Source organism: Haliotis cracherodii, unplaced genomic scaffold (assembly GCF_022045235.1).
Source record: "Haliotis cracherodii isolate W230 unplaced genomic scaffold, xgHalCrac1.p SCAF_4, whole genome shotgun sequence".
NCBI lineage: Eukaryota > Metazoa > Mollusca > Gastropoda > Lepetellida > Haliotidae > Haliotis > Haliotis cracherodii.
Window position 1 is genome coordinate 48,789,685 of NW_027266297.1, and position 17,703 is coordinate 48,807,387.

Here is a 17,703-nt window from a genome sequence, read left to right on the forward strand (position 1 = left end):
TGAACACGCCATTTTGTAAAAGTCGGTCATAGATAGTGATGTCATACGGAAGTAAACATTGTTGTACATATTTGGTAATTTCTTTGAGGTGTAAACTTTCAACTTGGCACCCAGTGTGTTCTTTGTTTTTGTCTAGTTTGAATTTTCATCATCGCCTTGATAATCCGGATATGACGGAAACCTTTTTGTGTCGGGTCACATTATTTATGAGTAGTAAGCAGCACATAGGATGATGTCACTGATGACAGTAGTGTCATGTATAATGCACTACTGCAATCATGACATATTCATCGGTTCGATGCTAAAAAGGTGCTATTTTGGGGTGTGAAAGAAACAGATTACTGCACTCGTGCCTGTGAGATACCATTGATCTTACAACTCGTTACAAAGCGTATCTACGTTTTGAAACAACTCGTAAGATCAATGGTATCTGACAGACACTCGTGTAGTAATCTCTATTTCCTACACAGTGATTTGGTCATTTGCTTCAGGGAATTCAAATAATATTTTCACCCTTTGACATTTGGTCATGTGACCCAAATTAGCCAATCACAACACAGAACACACTTTCTATAGGTTTACAATGAGTGATGCTCCCATATAAATACTGGAATGTTGACGTTGGTGTTTCTTAAGCCATTTAATCGATAGACCTGGTAATATTTCGAAGGCATCTTCTGGTGCATCTCCAAACAAGACTTCAATAATAAGCGTAGAAAGATTAGGTATTGCACTCAAGTTCTGTTTTATATCATTGAATTCAGTAACCAAATTTAAACTAACTTTTTCTTTATGCCGGACGACTCAATAACATATGACCTGGGTTTTCTGGCAGGGGAGAGACTAACACACTTTTTCGTTTTGATGGGATATAAGCCGTGAGTACGATACTCACTATTTATTATCTTACCGGTAGTTAAATTATGTGCCTTACCCGTCATCACATATGGTGGGGTAATGACGTTATTCAATAGCCTCTCGATGTTTGCTTCAATCATAGTCCTTTTATTATCATCGTTGCGAGTAAGATTGTATGAAGTGTTTTTATTGAGTCTACTAACGTCGACATCGCTTAGATCTCCTAGATTACCTGTGAATGTAACTTCTTTCTGCTTGTATACATTATCTTGTAAGTGTAAAGCGTATAACTTACCATCGGTACTGGGTTTACCGAATCCTTCTGTGTCTCCGAGATCGGAAAGTGCAATTATATTACATTGTCTGAGCGTTCCAGGGCCTGATGAATCAACCATTATTTATAATATGGAGTGTTACACTCAAGTATCCTATATGTACAGGTTGATGTTTTAAATCTAATACAGAAATTTTGAGATCTGAAATAATACCCCGCTTTAATTTTTTATACAGTCGTGCCCCGTTTATACGGACTTCAGATATCCGGAAACCTCGGTTCCCGGACGATTTTCATTCAAAACGAAATAATTACTATATAAATTTACCCGTATATCCGGAGATTCAGTTTCCGGAACCGGACGGTCATTTTCATGCACAAAACACTGAAATGCACTCAAAATTGTCTCACTTATCCGGACAGTACACTTCCGCTGGTGGTAATATCTTTGATTCGTGAGAAGTCAATTAACCAAGTGACACTGAGTTACGTTTGAGACGAGCTTGTTTATTGTACATGTAATCCCCTTCGATAAATATGGCGTCTGTGGAGGTCAAAGTTGAACTTCATTACGTATTACGAGAACATTACGAGGCATTGTTTTATATCTAGGGATTAAGATTACCTTGTGTATTTTCTCGTAAACTAAGCCGGAAACAGCAATCAGCTGTACACACGTTTTCTTGGAATCGACCGGTGATTCGGTAAAGACACACCCAATGATATAACTTTATAGGATTTTTAATGCAAGGATCGACAACAATTGTATCTGAAACTATTTTTTTTATAAAGAATTATATATTCCATTATTTTCTTAATTATATGCAGCCTTTACTAAACATATTTAAAATAATAATAACCCTAAGCGAAGCAGCTGATCGCTATTCTCGGGTATTATTTTTTACATGGAACCAGTGTGACCAGTCACCGTCAAGGCTCACGCGCACGTGATCGCGTGATCGTGAAAATTTCACGTTGACATAGAATCGTCAAACAAAAACAAATATGACTTTTAACGAGTCAAAGTATGTCATTTATGATATATGTATCCATTCTCTGTCAACTAAAGTTAGTTTCAAGGCGTCAATAGCGGTAATCTGACCTCGGTTGCTGTTAATAACGGTGAGTTGTGCGATCTTCCGATCGCTTCACACACGATTTCTCCGAAATTAATTAAAACAATATGTATAAGGAATTTTGTCATGAGTTGCATAATTGAAGGGATGTAACTCTTCCAGTAAGAAGCTGGTTTCAGTTATACGGAAATTCGTTTATACGGACGAATTGTGAAATGACGCAAGTGTCCGTATAAACGAGGCACGACTGTATTGTAATGTTGAGAAAGATTCCGTTCTACCACTATTATATTTTTCATCATTGACTGGAATAGCTCTTAGTAGAGTTAAAGGACTTTCGAGTTGAATATTATCCGTTGTACTGATCAGATCAAGATGGATGCACAACTCTTTATAGGGAACTAAATCGGGTAATTTAATTCCATGCACTATATCGTTGGGTGGTACTAGTCCCGTTTTGCCTTCAAGTCCAAGTTTTTCTGCTAAGATCTTGGCAAGAAATACTTTCTCTTCTCCAGCGCTTAATTTCAGCATCCCATTCAACTCATTTTGTGTGAGACTAATTCCATTAGGCTTTAAAATTTCATCATTGAGTGAGCATACGCTGTAATACCCATCAGGTATAACAATGCGAGTGTGAGCAATACCTATTTCACCTATTAATAACTTATTATTTTCTATCTCACCATTTATATTGGTCCACCGCGGGTAATACGTTACATCGCATAGAGCGACTTCAAGTTGACCAGCCGAGTTATCGATAGTATTTGTATAGAAGCAGTTGAATAGACTGGCCATTTGTTATTCCTGGGAGTGTAACATACATATTATATATACAAAGATACTATATCATAACTTAAATATGCAATCAACTTACATTACTTATCAGTCGATTTTAGTAAGTGCCTCTGGTGCTAATTTTTTTGTTTAATTCCCTGATATCTTTGAAAAATACATGGTCACGGCATCTAGCGATAAAATGTTGCATGATTGGTTTCACAATCCAATGCAATTTTGGCAGAACCAGTTAAACTTTGCCATATGCTGTGCCACAACAGGATGTGGTGTATCTCTTTATGCCCCAGGATTTGAACTAAATAAGTCTGTTTATTATTTCACGTGTACGATCAGATTAGAGGTATACTTAAAGAAATAAGTGCTCCATTACCGCAGGATCGAGCATGGAATTCCACAAAAAATCCATACAATAAGAGGGCCTTCTAATGTATTTGTAATGAATTTAATGTTTCTACGGGAACAGATTGGCGTATTAAAGGAGCTAGCCATGGTCTTGGTGTTCCAAACAGTGGACAAAAAACTGTTAAAGAAGAAAGTGATATTTTAGCTAAAGAAATGGTAAAAAAAACAGTAGATCCACTTAGGTGGTCGCATAGAAGCAAACTATGTAAGATTACATAATATTTTCTTAAAAACTCATAATTGGTATCACAACTGGCAACTTTTTAATAATGATTGGAGGGAAGATATTATGAGTTTTAAGAATGGCTTGCCTTATATTGTTACAAAGTTTGTGCATCCAAACAATACAACAGATGCTTGGAATGAATTTCTTAATGATAAAACAGAAAATAATTTTACGAACCCAGGATTTGTAAGAGTTAATGAATCAATAAGAACTTATTTATGGGCAATTCTTAGTGCACAATCGCAAACACAAACGGGAATAATTGGTTCTGAGACGGCGCTCGATGCGCAAAAACAGTTTGTCGCAAACGTAGAGGATGCTATTAATTCACCAGTTGACACACCATCTTCTATTAAACGTTATCAAGATGTATTACAGTATGCTCAATCCAAAATAGACTACGTTTATGCGCCGGGACTATACATGTCTCCGAGTAATATGGAACTTAAGACCGGTCAAGTGATAGGCTATAATAACAAAATTGTTATTGCTTCCGATCAGCAAAAACCAGGTATAAATTCAGATATTAACACCGAATTAATAAATTCTCCGGACAGCATACTCAACATAGCGTTTGGGTACTTACTCAAAAATACAACTCTGTCCTGAAAGATCTGAGAGAGCAGACCAAATGGGTAGCCCTGTTTCATTGCAAAGACCGAGATTCATTTGAGGAATGTCTACGTGAAAATGATGTTATTTATACCTAGCCCAAACAAGATAAAGTCAGATAGCTGTTAGTGGAAACGAAGCATTGTAAACTTGTGTTAAAAACTGATCAACCAGCTGCTTTTGCAATTGCTTAGCAAATGTAGCAAATGCTGAGCAAAAATAGCAACTGCTAAGCAAAAATATAGCAAATGTAGCAACTGCTGAGCAAAAATATAGCAACTGCTAAGCACAAAATATAGCAAAAATATGGCAAAAATATAACAAATATGACAAAAATATAGCAAAAATAGCAACTGCTGAGCAAAATAATAGTTACTGCTAAGCAAAAATATAGCAACTGCTAAGCAAAAAAATAGCAAAAGTATAGCAAAAATAGCAAAAATAGCAAAAATATAGCAAAAATATAGCAAAAATAGCAAAAATACGATAAATTGAACAATAGCTATCATTATGTAGTAATGTGGTTTGAAATCCTCATTCTTTCTCAACAGTTTATAATTTCGGGCTGTATTGGATATGCCATATCTTATTATGTTAGACTTAAATATCTCCTTAGGTATTACATTATCGAATGCAATGAACTCATCGAACAAATGCTCAAAGAACCAGATCAACATGCAGATCAAGATACAGATAAATCTTTAGATAAACATAGAGAAAGACTCGCGGCTTTGGTAGCAGGTGGAAAATGTTCCCAAAATTTGGGGGAAAATTATACCATCGAAAAAAATTATAACATGACCGATGAAGAAATTAAAAAACTGTACGCGCGTTACGAGTCTAGACTGGGAGCTACCATGACTAAAACAATAGGGTCGGCTATGTTACACCTATACACAATCGTAGCTAGTACGTTTCTTTCTATCCCGGCAGAACATCGCCCGTATTTATGCGAATCTCTCGAGAAAGAACACGCTATAAACGCAGTAAGCTGTGAGTTTTATCATAGATACGGAATGTTCTTAGCTCCGGTGACCACCGCTTTAATAACGGCTAGGTATTGTCAATTTAAACATAAGTGCCCACTTACTAATAATGGAGACTAAAGTGACACCACAGATAGTGGAGACAAAACAAGTGAACGAGGAAATAACCCCGATTGTGAAATCACAACAAGTGAATGAGGAAATACCAGTGATTGCGAAATCACAAGCCAGAGTGACTAAGAATCCTTTGAAAATCGCAGCTGGGAGAAAGGGTGGGCTAGCAAGGAAGGCGAAACTAATGCATAATTCAAATATTGAACATAGTTGTCCAATTTAAACTTGGGCTCCCTATGCACTAGGAGTTGTTGCTATAGCAGTGGTATGGTTGTTTTATAAGACCGGATAAGAAAAAACGTCACCCCCGATTACACAATAAGAAGTTCAATAAGAGGTAAGCCCTCATATAATGTTATAAAAGCATGACTGCTCCAGTTACAGACGGTAAAATGTTGGTAATCATTCAGCAGTGGTCAACGGCTTGACCATTGGCTATGCCTGTATGGCTAAAATGATTACTAAAGCTACACCACCCAAGTTAGATTTTAATGGTTATGATATCGGTATGATGATTCACGATATTGGATTGGCAATGGCAACAAAAGGTATGCTCATCAAACAAGGGCTTATCCCAGAAGACATAATGAAGTAATTAAACATTTGAATATTTTATATTATTGAACATTTTATATTCATGTAAATATAGTAACAACAATGGCGGTGATGGTCGGTGGAGCTATTGTTAATGCTCTAGCTTTTTCGGGGAGTAATTATTTATTTTCTACTCTGAGGGAATCAAACGCTAAAGAAGTTGAAGAGGAGCGTAAACAACATAATAAAGCATTAGAACAACTCGAAGCACCCCAGTCACAATGGGCCAGACAGAGGATGTTGAGATTAGATTTTATTAATGATGAACTGTGTAAGCAAGGACATTCAATTCAAACGTTTAAGGATGTTCAGTCTGCCATGCACGAATACTTCCTCGTTTATGGAAAGAAACTTAACCCAATACCGAGACCAACAATAAGTCAGAGGCTCATAACGATTGCGAGATAGCGTTCATAATGTTTGGGTTATCAGTCATTGTAATTTTCAGTTATACAATAACTACGCAAAAACCATGATCTATCAGCCATGTCACTCTGACTGCTAATCTATAAATAACGCTGACTGGCTGTTCAGCTGTAAGTAACCCTGACTGCTAATCTATAAATAGCGATGACAATTCAGCTATAAATAGCCCATCGTATTGAGCAAAATTAACGAGGAGTTAGATGATTTAAATAGTATAAAATACCAGTTTATACTGACACACAACAGAACAGCAAACATACAAATAATAATGATTTATTCATTTGGGCTGGGGGATTCCCATTACTTAAGTAAATACAGCAAACCACTCGACCACACCCTGAGGGTAAACGCCCTGCAGTCTCAAGCGCTGAGATGACCAGGCCTAGTGGTGAAAATACTAACATTTTTGGGCCCATGAATATCCGCAACTACAGGCGGATACTCTGCCAAATGAACATGAAAGAATTAAGAAATATGCCTATGATTAATTTTTTAAATGAGAATCCCCCCCAAATAAATACACAGAATTCAAACTGGTCATAGTCGTACAAGGACATAACAAATGTATGCCCTATAACCAAGGTGGTAACTATCTTCTAACCTGTATCAAGAGAAACAAACAACAAATCATAATAATATGTAGTGAACTACCATGTGTATTGGAATCAAGAAATATGCTATATACTCATGATAATACATTACACTTGAAGAAAAGGTTTACAGATAAATTCTAACAACATGAATATATACACTGGGCGATGTGGAGAAGGGTATGAGGGGTGTTCATTAAAGATTTCCCCTAGACCACCTAGGGTTATCATATTTGGTTGAAATTTAACATGTGTAATGATACATGTATCTATGGGTTATATCTGAATTTGCAGCACCGAACTATTAATCTTACCACCTTTACAGGTGTTATGATCGTATAGGGTGTGACAATGGAGCCAGTAGAATACCGAGCAGTGATTAGGTTTTTATATTTAAAAGGTCGCACACCAAAAGAAACTTTCGATGAAATGAAAGCAACTTATGGGGAAGATGCCCCATCATATGACGTTGTTAAACACTGGCATCGCCAGTTCAAGTGTGGTCGGACATCTGTAGAAACAGCTGCCATTCCTGGTTTGCCGCCATTCCTGGTCGCCCCTGTTTAGCCATTGATGAGGACACTATCCATCAAGTGGAGACCGCCATTTTGGCAGACCGATGTATAACTGTTTGCCAGTTAGCACAAGATGTCAAGATCAGTGCAGGGTCTGTGGAAAAAATCATCCATGACAATTTGAACATGCATAAGGTGTCTGCACGATGGATTCCCAGGTTGCTCACACCTTTCCAAAAGCAGGAACGAGTCAATTGCTCAAAGGATCTTTTGGACATGTGCCAAAAAAAACAGGCAAACTTTTTTGACAGACATGGGTCCATCACTATGATCCTGAGACTAAAGTTCAGTCGATGCAATGGAAGCATGTGGAGTCACCCCCGCCAAAGAAGGCACGTGTCCAACCCTCTGCAGGCAAGGTCATGCTCACGGTATTTGGGACCAGCACGGAGTAGTGATGATGGATTTCTTGGCAAAGAGTACCACAATTACAGGAGCTTATTATGCTTCACTGCTGTGGAAATTGCGGGATGCTATCAAGCTTAAGAGGCATGGCATGCTGACCAAGGGTGTCCGTCTCCTGCAAGACAATGCTCCAGTACACAACTCTCATGTTGCCTAGACAGAAGCGTGGTCCTGTGGCTATGAAATCCTTCCACATCCTCCTTACTCTCCTGACCTTGCACCATCTGACTTCCACCTCTTTCCAACCATGAAGTCATTTTTGAAGGGCAAACATTTCACAGATGATGAAACACTGATTTCTGAAGTCAAGTCCTGGTTTGAGACGCAAAATGAGGACTTTTACAAGCGAGGTCTCCATAGTTGCATAAACGATGGGAGAAGTGTATAACTCTTGGTGGTTCCTATGTGGAGAAAGACTAATACCTACATGGGCGGATACAGAGGAGGGGGTGCCCCCCCCCCCCTTTTTATTTCGAAAAAAATCTTTATTTCTGTATAAATTACCACCAAACACAATAAATAGATCCTAATTGTGCATCCCCCCTTTTAAAAAAAGCTGTATCCGCCCATGACCTATGCCAAGTTTCATTCCACTAGGTCCATCGGAAGTGGGTCAGGGGAAATCTTTAATGAACACCCCTCTTATTATAGCAACATGTTAACAAAGATAAGCCATATCTTTTTGAGCACGCCACAAAACATCTTGAGGTGTACGTATATATCGGGTGTAACAAGAAGATGACCACCGACCAAGGACCTGTATGAGGTGAACTGGTACTTTTGCACTGGCTGCTGATGTAGCGGCTCTTATTCGAAAGGAAAGACCATTATAGGCATTGTCATCATAACCACACAGTCTTAATAGTAGTCTTAAGTTGCACAATGAAATATGTCCTGCATAATACCTTGCCATCTACAGTCACAAATAAAGGATCAGTATTATGCAAGGCATAGCGATGGCGTTGAACGAGGTAGGCTTGCATACTAGCTACAGGGCATACACAATTGCCCGTGGCTGTATAGGTGATGGTGACTCCTTTCCGGACTTGATCTGCCTTGGACACTGCCAACAGCAAGGTGAATGAAGCCGAGATCCTGGAGAATTGCACAGCTCTAAGGGTAAGATTGTAAACTGGATTAAACTTGTCAGTGTCACAAGCAAATTCACCGCAACGGAGAAATCCGAAGAAAGCAAGACAACACACTGATTTCAGTAGTACACAGGTGTAATGATCAAAAACACCATGATTTAGAGCCATACACATCTTAGTTAAGATAGGAGTTGTTATTGGCAAGCGAGGTGATGTGGACAGCCCTTGATGTCTCTTAACCCCCTGCACAATAGTTTGCAACCAAATTAAAAAATCGGATGTCCAAGGGTTAGGTAAACCCACTTGTAAATACCTAAACCGAATGCTACATAGGTATGATTTAATGGTAGAATATCGCAGCAACAATCTACGATAACAGTGTGCCACAAATCTAATGAGAATGTCTTCCGAGATAGGAGGTAGAGTACAGGTAGTTTTCCACACGAACCCCTGCATAGTCATGAAAGTCAGAAATGTTTTAACTCCTGATTGGTAGACTTGATATGTTCTGGTAGACACAGCTGATAACCACAAAAGTTCCATGTCTGTCTTGATAGTTCCTCCATGGGTTATGGGTACATCAGGTCTGTCAGCTGAGGACAAGGGGTTGGGTGACACTCTTTATCTGGTGCCAGGTGACGAAATCTGGCTATCTGCAATCGTGAGAGAGCATCGCTTATAGCATTATCCACACCAGGAACATGTTTAGCACAAAACACATAATTCCATTGAATAGCATGTAAAGTTAACTGTCTCATAAAACGCATGATAAGAGGGATAGGGAATCTGCCTTTGTTGATGATAGCAACAGTGGCCTGGTTGACACAGTGGAAACACACACACTTATTAGACCACATGGGTCCCCATAAATGGGCAGCTGTCACAATGGGAAATAACTCCATGAGTGCTATTGACAAGTTTTCTCTTGCCAAACTAAACAGTTCTGTGGACAAGGTGGATGAAAACCATCTGCCTTGGAAGAAACTACCATATCCAAGAGATGCTGCAGCGTCTGTATACAACTGAAAATCAGGTGAGTTGATAGTGTCTTTAATAAACATGGAGACACCATTCCAATTTTGGCAGGCAGTCAGCTGAGGGATGCACAATGTCCCGTAGGTTGGAAACAGAGTGAGCTACCCCTAAAAGATATCCAATAAAACTTCTGCCTGGTCTAATGATGCGCATGGCAAAGTTCATGTGTCCCAGAATCACTAAGAGATCCCTCTTGTCACATGGATTTTTTTTATTAAATGGTCAATCAAAGTGACAATTCTCTGTACTTTCTCCGAAGGCAGACGGGCCTCCATCCGAGTAGAATCTAGGGTGATGCCAAGATATTCTAGGCATTCCGAAGGACCAGCCGTCTTAGCTTTGGATAAGGGAATGTCCAAGTCATAAAACATAGTAAGCGGATTGTTCATAATAGTCTGTCCAGTAGAATGGTCTTTGGCAAAACATATGAAGTCATCCAACAGATGAAGAATGAGCAGTATTTGGTAACAGTTTTGGGCTATCTAGCATATTGCTATGGACAACTGATCAAATATTTTAGGACTGGACCTACATGGAAACACTAGTCTAGTGAAGTAATAAAACTGTTGGCGCCATTTGATACCGTGAAGATGCCACAGGTGAGGGTGGATAGGTATAAGTTTAAAAGCATCAGTGATGTCAGTTTTACACATTACAGATCCTGGCCCAAGTTGTTTGATGACATTGATGGCATCATCCACTGTCACATACGACAAGGAATACTTGTCCTTGTCGATCAAGGAATTGAGGCTGGTTCACACAATCGTCGTGAGGGGCCGACATATCCACAATCAGTCTCTGCTTTTTGGAATACTTTCCTTCGACCAGTCCAATGGGGTTGATGTGGTGAATAGGGAAAGGTGATATATCAAATGGACCAATGAGATAGCCCCTGTCTCGTTCCTGTTGCAGAAGAGTGTCGACAGCTGCAGAATTCTTGCGTCCTCTGGTGGATAACAAATTCTTGCACTCATATGTCCTAGTAGGGGGGTGATCTATGCAATACCCATCCGATATCCCCGAAACCAGTTCTTGCACAAAATATTTATCAGGATGGTTTTCCAGTTGATGCTGTAAAATGTCTACCTTAATTGGAGCTATGACTGCATTGAGGGGTAGTCACTTGGAATGTGTCGATTTGTCTGATGTCTTGGAACACTTCTTGAGTGCATGATTCTTCTGACATCCAGCACAGACATGAGCAAATCTACAGTTTGGATGTACACACGACTCATAGTTGAAATTATTGCACACTGGACATCCTATATGAAACACAATTTGACGACCATGAGCATCTCGGTTTCGAGGTCGGGCTTGGCTACGATTGGACATATGTGGGAGATTCTTATCTCGTCTGTTGGCACTAGCCTGGTGGTTGGCTAAAGGGCAAAAGACTGTGGGGTGGTTGATTTCATGACAGTGTTGACACCTATTGGTCTTGTCAGAATTGAAAATTCTTAGGTATAACTCTTCACCCAACTTGCTCCAATCTACTTTGACATTGTACTGCACAAGAGCTGAAGCGGCTTTGTCTGAAAACATCTTATGGTAGGTGTAGAAAGCACTTTCGTCGCCTTCGTTGCTAAGGCTCAAAATAAGATCAAGATATCTGTCCAATTCTACACTTCTCTTAGGCCATCGGGTCAACATAATTCTCTTGTAGCGATTGAAAGCAGTAATGAATGTTTGAGACTGAGGGTTTTCTGTAGCCTGGGATCTCCGGCTGGTTTATGTCGTAATTCACCATTCCCCAGTTCAATGGTACGAGGGTTAGTGGGTATATCATCAGGAACTAGTAGCAGTGCTAGGTTGACATCCCTACCTTCCACTATGTGTTGACGTAAACTGGCAGACACTGTATCTGCACGGGGAAGGGAATTAGGGTCTAAGCCAAAATTACCTGTAACATGATGGGTAGTGCTTGAGGCTGTGTTGTCATAAACAGTATCGAGGGTGAAGGGACGTGTGGTGGAGAAGCCTGGTGGCCCTTGACCGTGTTGAACTCAAGTCATGTAAGGCAGTCTACAGAGAAAACTGACCATCCATTGTATCTGAAGACACAGTGTGATTGTCGTTGTTATTGGCTGTTGAATTAACCTTCTCTGCTAGTGCAGCTACTGATGCAACCAGTTGATTAACTGTCATGGTTAAACCTTGAAGGTCAGACACACACAAGTTGGGCACATTGTGGTCAGCTGAGGTAATGGTGGCACAGGAGGAGGCAGTCCTACTGGGCAAGTGTGTCCTGTGAACCTCAGTGGCATCCGAAGATTCTGGCATAAATAGATTGCCAGAAATTGTGCTTTGGTGAGACTTGGGGGAAGATGCTGTATACCAATGTCCCTGGCAATTCGTTCTCTCAGCTGGGACACGAATTGGGATCTCTGTCATAAATCCCGGTATTTTCGTGGCGATACCTCGCACGGAAAGTCTCTGCGTCCAAAGATTGCGCGCTCTCGATTGATGCTTGATTCTCGTGGTCAGAAGAAGCAGGGCCGCCATGTTGGATCTCTATGTCATCCGTCGCGTGCAACAATGAACTAGTTCTACCTCGATGTCTCTTCGAACGGCGAGTAGCCATGATGATCATACAGAGAAAATGATCTATGACATGAAAAGATCGTTCCAGCCGACTAACAGCAACGAAACTGATGTTGTGACTGTGTCAGATCGATTTACGTAGCATACGATGTAAACAGAACAATGGCAATTGTGAACAAAACAACTGAGGAACATGCGCATCGCAATGCGCAGATGAGATGTGCGGTGCGAGTTACTGCCATTGCATTCTAAATATAACTACCATAGTCCAATTACGTGAATCTGTAACTGTAAAAAACATACTTAATAAATAAAGACTAGATGTGTTTATTCATGTGTGGGAGGCCATAGGCCCATGTACATTTCAGTTATATATAGTAATATACAATTGAGACAATTTACATTGCAAACAATCTTAAGGGTATAATATTACGACTTGGTACGTAATAATAGGGCTTCCTTCACACACTTAGCTACATTTCTGAGTATACAGTCATTTTTGCTATTTAAGAGATTACTAAAAGTCTTAATACATGGATTGTTATAGAATCTTACAAGAATATACTTTTGTCTTAATGTTGCGTAAAACAGGCAGACAAACACAAAATGGACTTCGTCCTCAATACAACCATTGTTACATAGCCGACAAAAGCGTTGTGAAGAATCAATATCCTCTCTTCTGCCCAGATTACTCCGTATAGGCAATTAACTTAATCGCAACAGGCACATCATACGTCTATGGTCTCTATTTCTGAAAGCTGTAACATAATATTCCATATCCAATAATATCTTGACGTGTGAATAATACCTTAATTTACGAGACTCATAAATTTTCATCTGTATACTCTGTTTGTTGCAATCCAACAAACGTTGTCTAAACAGCTGCAAGAAACACTTAACATCACCAATATTCTGTTCGTACCACATATTACCAAATCCATATATGTCGAGTAAATATTTAACATGAGTTGCTCAAGAAATTCTACCACATTCATCCAGCTTCTTCATTAACAAATAACACTGTCGGGGATATCTTTCATCATTCATTCTAATCAGTTTACACCAGTATTTAACACACTTAATATGATAATCCACATGCAAACCATTTCTTCCACATTCAGCTAATATTGCCATACTTGATACATATTTACCAACTCCTAAAACAAATTTACAAAACTTAGTATGAAAAGTTTCAACAATTTGACTACCTTTGCAGCCCCAGATCTCAGCACCATAAAGAAGAATGGGCTTTGTCTTAATATCAAACAATTTAAATAAAATGTTAACTGGCATATTTACAAAGAAATTGCAATTGTTTAATGGCAAACAAAGCCTTATTGGCTTTTATCTTGAGAGTATCGATACATTTAGTCCAAGACAATCTATTTGAAAACAGAACACCCAGATAACTATAGTAAGTACTAACATTTATACGTTTATCATTCAAAAAACATCGTTCATCATACCTTAAAGTACCACCTCTTCTGAAAACCAAAATTTCGGTTTTAGACATGTTAATTTCAAGTCCTCACTTTTTACAAAAATTGGATAAAATATCAATTTTTCTTTGCAGACCTATTACTGTGTCATCAAAAATACACAATCATCTGCACATAGTAAAAGTAATATGTCCATAAACTCCTCTCCAATAAAAATCCCTCGCATATCACTACTTTCTATCATTGACTGTAATTCATGGATAAACATCGTGAACAGAAAAGGACTCAACACGCAGCCCTGTCTTACACCACTCAAGTGATTCGAAATAAATCTAAAAGAGAGTTATTTGATGCCCTGACAGCTAACTGAATCTTAGAGTATAGATCCTTCAAAACCACCAATAAACAACCATGTATTCCATTTTTCATTAATGAATACCACAAGAGATTTCGGTTAATCGAATCGAATGCTTTACGGAAATCAACAAACAAACAATAAAATCTACCCCGACGTTTAGAGAGATATATTTGTGCTAAACATTGTAATGTAAATATATTATCAATTGTACTGTATCCGCTTCGGAATCCTGCCTGAGATTCAGGGATTGTTTCATAAACGTCGGCAAAGGTCTTGAGTCTATTATTTAATACTGTTGTCATCAACTTTCCAAATACATCCATCAGCGTTATTCCTCTATAATTATTGACATCATTTATATTATCATTTTTTGCAGGGGAACTTCTATACCCTTTGCCCACTCATAAGGGAATACACCACTTTGCATAATCCTATTAAAAACTATAGTTAAGTATGATATGATTGAAGTACTACAACATTTCACCATTTCCGGTAGAATTCCATCCGGTCCAGCCGATTTACCCAGTTTCAAGTTATGTATAGCTGATGATACTTCTTCTTCAGTTATATCAGCATTAAGGAGATTATTCATAACATCATCATTACAGTAATTGCACTCATTAGTATCATGATTGTTCATAAAAGTTTCTGCCTCATCTAGATTGTCCTCATCCACAAGTATATCAGTTAAATTAAACACATGCTGGAAATATTCGGTCCACTGCATATTGGTAATACCTGGGTTCCCTGTCACAGAAGGTGAAGAAATAATATTGTTGATGCGTCTCCAGAAGGATTTACCACTTTTCCTATTATTGACCAGATCATTTATACAATGTTCATCATGCTTCAATCTCTTCTTTCTACATATTTCTCTATATTTATTCTTAATTACAACATATTCCTTCAAAAGTTCCTTACTTCCTAAGATTCTGAATAGATCAAGTTTATTAAACTTTTGTCTTTTTAATTTCATACACTCATCATCGTACCAATTCTTACTATCCATAGTCCGGCAAACAGTACTATACTTCTTTTTTAAAAGACCACAAGACTCAGCACAAATATGAAATACATCAACCAAAGTTTCTATCGCAGACTCGATATTAAGTGGAACCTGGTCTGTCACTATCTAATACATAAGGTGATAACATATCAGCGACAGACTGCCGAAAAGTTTCAATAACAGTGTCCTTCCAAACATATCTTAGTATATCTGACGATGTATTATTTTCCTCGTTTTCTGCCCCGTACTCCATTGTACTGTCAGTATGTACTTGAAATGACATAACGATTGGAAAATGATCAGACTCACACCGTGTACGTACAGTAAAGTCAATATCTCTGGTAAATAAGTCACTTGAACATAAACAGTAATCAACCAAGCTTGCTCCGTCTCCTTTAAAACAAGTAAAGCTACCCTCTGTATCACCCGCACATCTCCCATTCAACATGTGAATGTTATGAGTTGAACAGAAATCTAGGAGTTCCTTTCCATATTCATTGCATACATCATCATGGCTTCGTCTTGGCATGTCAAAGGAATCAGACACATAGTCCATATCCTCAAAGCTCGGTATGTACCGATTCCCATCATGCACAACAAAATCGGACTGATTTCCACACCTGGCGTTAAGATCCCCAAATACTATAAACTTACCATTTGGAAAATGATTAGTGATAAATAAAAAGCTTTGCTCGAGATACTCTATACCTTGCAGTGGTCTAACATCTGTTACCACAGAGGAGCAAGTAGGGTGTATATATGTGAATACAAAGATGTAATCATACAATGAACTGAACAAACTTTTCTCAAAGACTACCAATATAATATCGGTGAAATCTAGACACACATACTTGATATAGCGCTCAAGTTCAGACCGAACACATACAACCACACCGCCTCGCGGATTGTAATCTCTGTAATTTACATAAACACAATAACCGGGGAACACTGTTATAATCATGTCTTTCTCACAGTTTCTCCAAACTTCAAGAAGACAAAAAATGTTGAACTGTGAACAAAAATCAATTAGTTCAGTATTATCCAACTTACTCCTTAAACCATTAATGTTCCATGACATAAACTTGAAATGTTTAATAATAAATTGACAGTCACTCACGTCATCATTCACAGATACAGTGTGATCATCGTCATCAATATCACTGTTGTGGGCCCGGCCACATTCCTATGTAGTATCACGTGAATCTGTGTTGACATTCTGAGGACTATATCATGGTACAACATTTATACTAAGTTATCTTTGATAATTAGATCTACATCAAGTGCTTTTATGAGTTATCATGGTGTAATATTTATACACCATTTCATATAATTATAGTTTAGCAAGTAATAATTATCATCAGGTAAAATGCATATATAAAATATCAGTAGTTTCAGTTATAGCATTTTAGATGGTTGCTAGCCTAAGGTATCAAGATCCCATCTCCCAGACAAAGGATATTTATTTAAGTATATCTGTCATCACCTACCGGGGTATATTAGAATAACATTACTTCAATTAAGACTCATTAAGGATTAGCCCCCATACAAGCTCGTCTATAGTGCATTAAGGATTAGCCCCCATACAAGCTCGTCTATAGGGCATTAAGGATTAGCTCCCACACAAGCTCATCTATAGTGACACCCTAATCTCTTTCAAAGCATCCAGTAAATATGTCAACAAGATTAGTGCCAGTCCAACAGGATAAACAGGATTTAGTATTCCCCTCTGTCTAGCCATCCATTTAGCTTAGGACACAACCAATCGGGTATCAACCAATCACATTCCTTTCTATTGTTCAAACTTTCATTAAATACATACTGTAGCCAAGTTCTAGCAGAGAAGGGGTTTGACTCTCTTACCAAGCAGACCTCTCTCCAACAGCCCAGAGTGTGTACTGACTCTCTGTGGCACCCTCAGATATTTTCTAAGTATATTGTAAATTGTTAATTGTTTTTGTAAATAAAATTGTGATTAGTCTCCTGTGACTCTGGCTCTTTGCTGACTAATTCCCCAAGAAAACCAGCACGTCATTTGGAAGGTATTGTTCACCTAGAACAGTTCCATGATAATTTGGCGGAGAATCATCGTTTTCGGAACCACAGAGTCCAGGAACTAACTACAACCAACTACAAGAACCCATTGGAGGACATGTCCAACCGTGATCATCTGATGGAATAACAAGCAAGCTGCATCTACCTCTGACCTCAACACTGGATTAAAGACAACCAACTCCTCCAAAGACACCAACAAAGGAAGAAAAAGTCTTCAAATATTGTAAGTACTACATTGTTGATTA

General features: G+C 38.5%; 1 protein-coding gene and 2 pseudogenes across 2 annotated transcripts in view; all 3 read right to left on the reverse strand.

Annotated features, from left to right (window-relative positions):
- Positions 1–17,703, reverse strand: part of LOC139480433 (palmitoyltransferase ZDHHC21-like) — a 405,161-nt gene that overhangs the window by 26,744 nt on the left and 360,714 nt on the right. The window lies entirely within an intron of this gene.
- Positions 8,925–12,643, reverse strand: LOC139478288 (uncharacterized; annotated as a pseudogene).
- LOC139479025 (uncharacterized) lies at positions 13,033–14,310 on the reverse strand (annotated as a pseudogene).